Below are 9,232 nucleotides of genomic sequence, written 5' to 3'. Positions count from 1 at the left end.
TGGTGAACAATCGAATACCGAATCTTCGTTGAAGCTTTAATATAGTTTTCCTTTAGAGAGAAAATACTCCGAGATAAACTTCGCGTCGATGAGCTTGGAGAATCCTTAAGATTTCAAAGAAGGTACGGTAGTTCTACGCACGTATGTATGGAGATCGCGTTCCATGTATTTATTGACTTTAGATAACTATTTATGAAAACAGATTTCAACTAAAGAAGCAAAATATACTATAATATATATGAGCATTGTATCGATACAGAAGGGTTTGACACGATATTCTTATAGACGTCTCGATATCGTTGCTCACCCGATACGTTCGATTGTAACCCAGAGTTCGGATGGTGTTAAGAAACCGTTAAATAAGAAGTATATTAGTATAGGATCGGTTAATTTTCATGTCATTGTTTTCTTACAGTTAATTCGACAACGGTACGTTTCGATATAGATTCGTTTTGGACAACGAACAATCTGTACCGCATCAATTAGGAATAATATGTCTCGTTTCTCCAATAATAGCATTAGATCTGTACGGAATTGCATTTATATCAAAAGACGATATATCGGGGGACGTAGATTTGAAAAGATATATTTTCATAGTTATAACCGAAAGTCTATAACTCGAATGTAAATTGGTAGTTTCGACGGAATCGAGAGCAACGCTTGATTTTGTGCTTCCTTCTAAGACGATAGTCAACGTAAAATTTATTGGTAAAGTTTGCTACTTCTACTACGTTTTATCTTTTAACGCCTCGAACATAAATCGTATGATATTCTAAAGGATTTATGTATTTAATATGAGAAATAAGTAAACGGTTCCAAGCTCGATGAACGTTTCGACGAAGCCGGAATATGGAACGTCGTTCGCGCTCGACCGTTCAGTCCTCCGTTCGGCTCATATCATATAGGGTACGCATTAAATGAGAGCGACCGTCAGACAGTTAAAATACGCGAACGAGAAGCATACGCACGTACGTAACTTTGTCAAACGAATCGTGATTAGAACGTTCTTATAAGAAAATTAAGAAATTATATCAGAATGTCGGACGTCGATATTAGCGGACAAGCGGTTTCTCCTTCGTCGAATCAAGGGAGTGGAGGAAATTCCGCCGCCGTTGTTAACGCATCGTCAACAGGCACACCGGCCGGGTCGAATTCATCTTCGGTGTCGGCTACGGGAGCCGCATCAGCTACAGCCGGTAGCGCAGGTTCGTCTGCAGGAGGGAAGAAAGAAAAATCCACTTCGAGCAAGGCGAAGAGTTCTAAATCGAAAGTTAGTCATCCTCCGATCGCTGATATGGTAACGAGTGCAATTAAAGGATTGAAAGAGAAAGGCGGAACTTCCTTCAGAGCTATTAAAAAATACATAGCGGCCAATTACAAAGTGGATGCTGACAAATTATCGCCCTTTATAAAGAAATATATAAAGACGTGGATCGCTTCGGGTGTTTTGGTACAAACGAAGGGCAAAGGAGCTTCCGGATCATTTAAATTAGCGGCTTCGGCACGTAAAGCAGGAGGTACGACAGCCGCAGGTACGAAGAAAAGAAAAACGGCCACTGCCAAAACCGGACAGAAAAATAAACGAAAACCAGTAGGAGGTGCCGCGACAGCTACGACAGCCGGTGGTAAAAAAGCGTCTGCCAAAAAAACCTCAGAGAAAACGGAAAAAAAGACGACCGCCGCCTCCGCCTCAACTAAGAAAACCACAGCTAAAAGTAAGAAAGGTGAATCTGCAACTTTGGCCGAGAAAAAAGCTTCTGCCAAAAAAGCCGTCGAAAAGAAAACAGGAAAGAAATCTACCGCCGCCACGACTACGTCCGCTTCCAATGCCGCCGCTAATAGTTCATCTTCGAAAGCAGCAAAAAGCAACACGGCCGCAAGATCCCCGAAATCGCCTTCCAAAGCGAAAAAATCTAATAAAGCCGGACCTACGAAAAAGCCCAAGGCGCCTAAACCGAAAAGTGCTAAGACGACGACCTCAACTGTTCGTGTTGCCGCTGGTGAAGGTGCGAAAACTAAAAAACCAGTATCACCAAAGAAAAAGAAATAAAACTATTTCTACTACGTATGACGATATATTAAACAGGCGACACATTTCATCGTCAGATCAAGAAGACACGGAGTTGAAAATTACAAATATCCCGACACTCCTGGACGTGCTACGACTTCCCTAAAAAATACGTTCGTCCAAGACCGTATTTTTTTAATAGAAAAAAAAACGGTTCTTTTCAGAACCACAATATAACTTTATAAAAGAAAGAATATTTATATAATTTATTTATTATCTTATTATTACTTAAATGATTATTTTCTAGATAGAGCCGTAACTAATTAGGGAACCGATCGATCGATACTCTAAAACAGTAATAAAGGAATATTCAGTACAGATCAGATTATTTATAAATTTTCTAGTTAATATTTATTCTTTAATAAGAACGCGTATTCTAACTTCTTTTTTATACGATTTTGTTGGCCCTGAAAAGGACCGATATTAAAGGGCGTATGCAAAACTTTAAACGGTTTGCGTTATCTATTTGGTTTTGCTGTCTGTCTTTTTAGGCAATAATACTGCTTGAATGTTAGGCAAGACGCCGCCCTGGGCAATAGTAACGCCAGATAACAGTTTATTCAATTCCTCGTCGTTTCTGATGGCCAATTGTAAATGCCTAGGGATAATCCTTGTTTTCTTGTTGTCTCTAGCGGCGTTACCCGCCAACTCGAGAACTTCGGCCGCCAGATATTCCATTACGGCAGCTAAGTAAACGGGAGCACCGGCCCCTACGCGTTCGGCATAATTTCCTTTCCTTAGAAGTCGGTGAATACGACCGACAGGAAATTGTAATCCCGCACGATTGGAACGAGACTTCGCCTTTCCCTTCACTTTTCCGCCTTTACCACGTCCGGACATGTTAATCTCGATCGTTGTTAGATACTGCTCACCTTTAAATCAAAAACGGTACTGGAAATTTCTTACAGATCGGCCTGGAATTTTGTCCGCGAGCCAAACTCGTTATATCATACGCGACCAATCAGACTCTAACTCGGGCTATGGGCGGGGCTTAGAAGTGTTCCTTCGAATGTTATAAGTTCTAGAATTAAAGGCATTTTTTTAGTTAAGTACTCTTTGAGGTACGTGAGACGTCGGGATTTTTATTTCGAAATGCCACCGAAGACAAGCGGTAAGGCGGCCAAGAAAGCCGGAAAAGCCCAGAAAAATATCTCTAAGAGCGACAAGAAAAAGAAGCGCAGGAGGAAGGAAAGCTATGCGATTTACATATACAAAGTTTTAAAGCAGGTTCATCCCGATACGGGTATCTCCAGCAAGGCCATGTCGATCATGAATTCTTTCGTGAACGATATATTCGAAAGGATAGCCGCCGAAGCGTCGCGTCTCGCCCATTACAATAAGAGATCAACGATCACGAGCAGAGAAATCCAAACCGCCGTTAGGTTATTGTTACCCGGTGAGTTGGCTAAGCACGCCGTTAGCGAAGGTACCAAAGCAGTCACCAAATATACCAGTTCTAAGTAAATTAATTCACATACCTATGTGTGTTTCAATATACTACTTACCTGCAAAATCGGTTCTTTTCAGAACCACAATTGGATATACATTTTAAAAAATGAAATGTTAAACAGTAGCTGACATTTTATAAAAACAGAATTTTCAGATATATATATATATATTGTAGTTATTGTATTGAATTATATTATATCATTATAATCTGTTATATAGTAAGTATATAGAATAAGTTTTGTAAAAATGGTACGGCCCGAGATTGTTATTTAAAAATAAGGTAAAGTATTTCTGGAGTGACTTCGAAAATATGTGTATTCATTTTTATTACGTTTATGACTATATGATAATTAATTTATTTTTCCTAACTGTGGCTAATTGTGGATTGTGGCTAATTTCTACACGATAAGTATTAATCACGGGAACGTCTCGAAATGAACAAATAGGAACTGTAATTAATCAAGAATTTAGAATGGAACTATCGTCCTAATATAATGAGGATCGTCAAAGAGAAGATACTTTTTTTTTCGTTTACTAGGTTGACCTTGCTTGGGGACAGTGGAACTCAGTGGAAAATCGCTGATGGTGGGTGAGGAGGATAGGCCTGTGGTCAGAATCGATATCTTGGAGTACTTGCAGGTCAGAGGCTTGATTCGAATTTTGATAGATAAAAAAGTCAATTATTGTCGGTCGATTGGAGGAGTAGTGAGTTGGTTCGCTTGGAGCAATAAGCCCAAGTTCCAACTCATCTATTATCCCGGCCGATAGTAATTCTTCCAATAGCTGTGTGGTTGATGGCGTTGAAAATGGCCTGAAAATCTCCTTGGTCATCTGAATATGTTCCGAAGAGTATTTCGCCAATGGAGATCGGGTTCGTGTTCTAGTGGAATCCAGACCAGCCAGACGACTGTTATCTTGAGTTCCCCGTACATGAGTGGGGGGAGGAATTGGTCTTTTGGGTTTGGTTGTTTTTGGAGTAGGTCGGCACTTGCATCCCGAGTAATTTGCGGTGTATGGTTCTCAACAGTTGGTGCATTTCGGCGGGGAATTTCTGTCTTTGGGACTTGACGTAGGCCGGAGTGGCTTTACAGTTGGCCGATGAATGACCGTAGAATTGGCAGTTAAAACGTTGAACGCGCCTGCCGTTGCCGCGCTGGGCTTGGACTTTTACCACCTGATTCATTAGGCGGTCGACCGCGAAGATACGGCGTTCCTCTCGAGGAACCGACCAACATGGATTGGATTGAAACCGAGCTTCATGAGCGCGGTTCGGACTTCGAGTTACCATTACGTCGAGAGAGAAATATAATATATTAGCTGACCCCGCAGACACTCCGTACCCTGTACTCAATGGATAAATAAAGGATTCATTCTATCAAATTCTTCGTTCAAATCACTTTCGAATCATCCTTAGGAACATTCTGATATCGGAAAACCTTATCCGTAGTCGATAAACGATATCTAACGGATGAATTATAGAAAATGGCCAATAAGCGGCAAATATCCGATCGTAAGGGTGCACCATCGTTTCGGCGAATCATTCTTTTGGAATCTTACGTTCTACAAGCAAAACATTTATTCATAGGTATATACCGATAATAACGAACGGGCCGACGTAACAACCTAAAATGTCCTGAAATACGTGAGAACAGTTTTACTCCGATCGCCGTATCGATATGTGACAGTATCCATCCTATGAAGGATCTTTACATTCTACTAGCATAATTTTATGGATCGGAATTTTCCGACTTTTAAAGAACGTGATCGGCAGTCTAGAAACGGCCTGAGGACGTATTAACACGAGAGGTTAAAATTATTGCTTTAGAAGTTCACGTTGTCTAAAGCTAAAGTTTATTCATCGGAACATTCCGATAATAACGAGAACGGGCAGACGTAAAAACGAAAAATTTGCGCAACGTCCGTATAAACGATCTGTTCTAAAACACCCATACATTTCCGATAGCTGGCGAGAGACCCGCGCTTAAATCGTGTGCGCTTCTACGTGGGGCGATACGAGAGACGGATACGACGGGTCGGGTCGACCGGCGCTGTGACACTTTTACCGAGTGGCTTTTGATCAGCGAAGGTGGTATTACATATTATATGTTAATATATAAGATCCGAACCGTATTTTTTTATTTATCTAAATAAAAAGCGTATTTCGTCGTGTTATTATATATTCGTAACGCTCTCGCGATTTTGTATCGTCGTTTCGTTGTTCTTCCTGGTCGGTTTTTTTCGATATATCGGGAAGCGTACGACGACGACGACGGTATCACTGCGAGATCGCGAATTCGGCGGGAACATTCGGCTTCGTTAGAAGAAGATGATCCACGATTCATATGCGATTGGAATTATTATTTTTATGGACGTATCGGTTTTTCATCGGAACGTTCATAAAACAGCAACACATTTTGCGATAGCTCTCTGCTCTCCGAGCGAGAATAAAATAAAAAATCACGAAACGTTTCTCGTACGAGGTTTCCTTGTCGCTTTATATATTTCTATCTAGCGAAGGGTTCGGAGAGAATGTTTTTCGAGGTCTTATAAACGCCGAACGATATTTTGCGGCATCCAATTTTCGACGTAGTCGACGATCGTCGTCGATAATCGAGATAATTGGGTGCCTAGTCGATCGGTTGTGTATAAAAAAAACAAAAGATGTGTCTAAGATGATGATATCGTTTTGTTTTATTAGACAACTAATATTAAAATGTAAGAGCGTGGCGCCTCGGACCGGTTTTTCCGTCGTCTAGGCGCGCTATCATGCACCTCCTTTTTATTAGTCGTCGATATATATTATATATCGTCGTCTTACGCACACGTTTCTTTATAAGTCAAACTTATAAAATAAACTGTGTCTGTATTTGTTTTATCTGCTTCGTGTCGATAAAATAATAAGAACAGTTCCCTGGTTGATCCTGCCAGTAGTCATATGCTTGTCTCAAAGATTAAGCCATGCATGTCTCAGTACATACCGAATTAAGGTGAAACCGCGAAAGGCTCATTAAATCAGTTATGGTTCCTTAGATCGTACCCACAATTACTTGGATAACTGTGGTAATTCTAGAGCTAATACATGCAAACAGAGCTCCGACCAGAGATGGAAGGAGTGCTTTTATTAGATCAAAACCAATCGGTTTCGGGTTCGCGCTCGTCATCGTACAACTTGGTGACTCTGAATAACTTTAAGCTGATCGCACGGTCTCGCACCGGCGACACATCTTTCAAATGTCTGCCTTATCAACTGTCGATGGTAGGTTCTGCGCCTACCATGGTCGTAACGGGTAACGGGGAATCAGGGTTCGATTCCGGAGAGGGAGCCTGAGAAACGGCTACCACATCCAAGGAAGGCAGCAGGCGCGCAAATTACCCACTCCCGGCACGGGGAGGTAGTGACGAAAAATAACGATACGGGACTCATCCGAGGCCCCGTAATCGGAATGAGTACACTCTAAACCCTTTAACGAGGATCAATTGGAGGGCCAGTCTGGTGCCAGCAGCCGCGGTAATTCCAGCTCCAATAGCGTATATTAAAGTTGTTGCGGTTAAAAAGCTCGTAGTCGAATTTGTGTCTCGCGCCGCCGGTTCATCGTTCGCGGTGTTAACTGGCGTGTTTTTCGCGAGACGTCCTGCCGGTGGGCTTAGTCGTGTCGCGTCGCCGTCGCGCGTGCGTTTCGGCGTGCGTGTTGTGCGCGTCGTGGTTACGACGGCCCAACTCAATCCTGCCGCGGTGCTCTTTACTGAGTGTCGAGGTGGGCCGGCACGTTTACTTTGAACAAATTAGAGTGCTCAAAGCAGGCTAAAATTTCGCCTGAATACTGTATGCATGGAATAATGGAATAGGACCTCGGTTCTATTTTGTTGGTTTTCGGAACCCCGAGGTAATGATTAATAGGAACGGATGGGGGCATTCGTATTGCGACGTTAGAGGTGAAATTCTTGGATCGTCGCAAGACGAACAGAAGCGAAAGCATTTGCCAAAAACGCTTTCATTGATCAAGAACGAAAGTTAGAGGTTCGAAGGCGATCAGATACCGCCCTAGTTCTAACCTTAAACGATGCCAGCTAGCGATCCGTCGACGTTCCCTAATATGACTCGACGGGCAGCTTCCGGGAAACCAAAGCTTTTGGGTTCCGGGGGAAGTATGGTTGCAAAGCTGAAACTTAAAGGAATTGACGGAAGGGCACCACCAGGAGTGGAGCCTGCGGCTTAATTTGACTCAACACGGGAAACCTCACCAGGCCCGGACACCGGAAGGATTGACAGATTGAGAGCTCTTTCTTGATTCGGTGGGTGGTGGTGCATGGCCGTTCTTAGTTGGTGGAGCGATTTGTCTGGTTAATTCCGATAACGAACGAGACTCTAGCCTGCTAACTAGGCGCTTTTTGACATCCTAAAGGCCCGCCGGCCGCGTTGCTTTCGGGTTTCGCGGTTCGTGCGCGGTTTTTACTGTCGGCGTACAAACTATTCTTCTTAGAGGGACAGGCGGCTTCTAGCCGCACGAGATTGAGCAATAACAGGTCTGTGATGCCCTTAGATGTTCTGGGCCGCACGCGCGCTACACTGAAGGAATCAGCGTGTCTTCCCTGGCCGAGCGGCCCGGGTAACCCGCTGAACCTCCTTCGTGCTAGGGATTGGGGCTTGCAATTGTTCCCCATGAACGAGGAATTCCCAGTAAGCGCGAGTCATAAGCTCGCGTTGATTACGTCCCTGCCCTTTGTACACACCGCCCGTCGCTACTACCGATTGAATGATTTAGTGAGGTCTTCGGATCGACACGCGATGGCGTTTCGGCGTCGTCGATGTGTAGGAAAAGATGACCAAACTTGATCATTTAGAGGAAGTAAAAGTCGTAACAAGGTTTCCGTAGGTGAACCTGCGGAAGGATCATTACAGTGTGTTGTTATGCCTATATATATATAATAGGTAAACGTACAAGTCTGTAAAAATCATTGTCGAACGTTAAAGAGCCATCTACGAAGTTCGGAAGTTCCGATCGAATTTCGACGTCGTCAACGTAGCTGTTTTCGGGTACCTATAATATATGGTTTTAAAAGATGTACGCCCGAAAGCGGAGATATATACGATGAAGATGTTGTTATATAGGACGACGAGTAATAATCGTCGGCCTACGACGGATTTCGTTATAAATGGACAAATCGAGCGCAAAATAAAACGATTTTGCCAATTATATTTCTAATCGACGTTTCGATCCTCATATCGACGAACATATACGATGATCGGTAATGTGATTAGTTTACGAAAATCTTATCACCCTTCGTTTGTTTCATTCCAAAAGGGTGAGATTTAGTTTACGAAAATATTGCCAAACTATGATCAGCGTATGCTCTTTTGTTGTCGTACGAGGTGAGACGACGAAAATTTACAACGAACGTCACCATTTCGAGTAGTCTGTCTCCGCTCCTCTCGTTGTGTGTAGTGGAGAAGACGAAAATAAACCGTAAGAGCGTTTTAAAGTCGACGGCGGCTGCGAAAGGGGCGCAAGCGCTGTCTATGACGTGAGCGCGCGTCGTCGTCGTCGTCGTCGTCTTATAATAGAAACGTTTCGATATGCGTTTAAAACCTAACTTAAAAAAAGATTACCCTAAACGGTGGATCACTTGGCTCGTGGGTCGATGAAGAACGCAGCTAATTGCGCGTCAACTTGTGAACTGCAGGACACATGAACATCGACATTTCGAACGCACATT

At 43.0% G+C, this 9,232-nt stretch overlaps 2 non-coding genes across 2 annotated transcripts in view; both read left to right on the top strand.

The window, feature by feature from the left end:
• The first annotated feature begins 6,425 nt into the window (after window positions 1-6,425).
• Window positions 6,426-8,414, top strand: LOC143206478 (small subunit ribosomal RNA). The gene has a single exon (XR_013008437.1). It is a non-coding gene; the product is annotated as a small subunit ribosomal RNA (ribosomal RNA).
• Window positions 8,415-9,122: 708 nt separating this feature from the next.
• Window positions 9,123-9,232, top strand: part of LOC143206477 (5.8S ribosomal RNA) — a 155-nt gene continuing 45 nt past the window's right edge. Inside the window, exon 1 of the ribosomal RNA XR_013008436.1 lies at window positions 9,123-9,232. This exon is cut by the window's right edge and continues 45 nt beyond it. This is a non-coding gene — a ribosomal RNA (5.8S ribosomal RNA).

The sequence above is a fragment of the Rhynchophorus ferrugineus genome, unplaced genomic scaffold, assembly GCF_030347505.1.
Source record: "Rhynchophorus ferrugineus isolate W39M unplaced genomic scaffold, kcgeb_rfMv2 rfM719, whole genome shotgun sequence".
Taxonomy (NCBI): domain Eukaryota; kingdom Metazoa; phylum Arthropoda; class Insecta; order Coleoptera; family Curculionidae; genus Rhynchophorus; species Rhynchophorus ferrugineus.
This window is presented reverse-complemented; position numbering and strand designations above follow the sequence as displayed.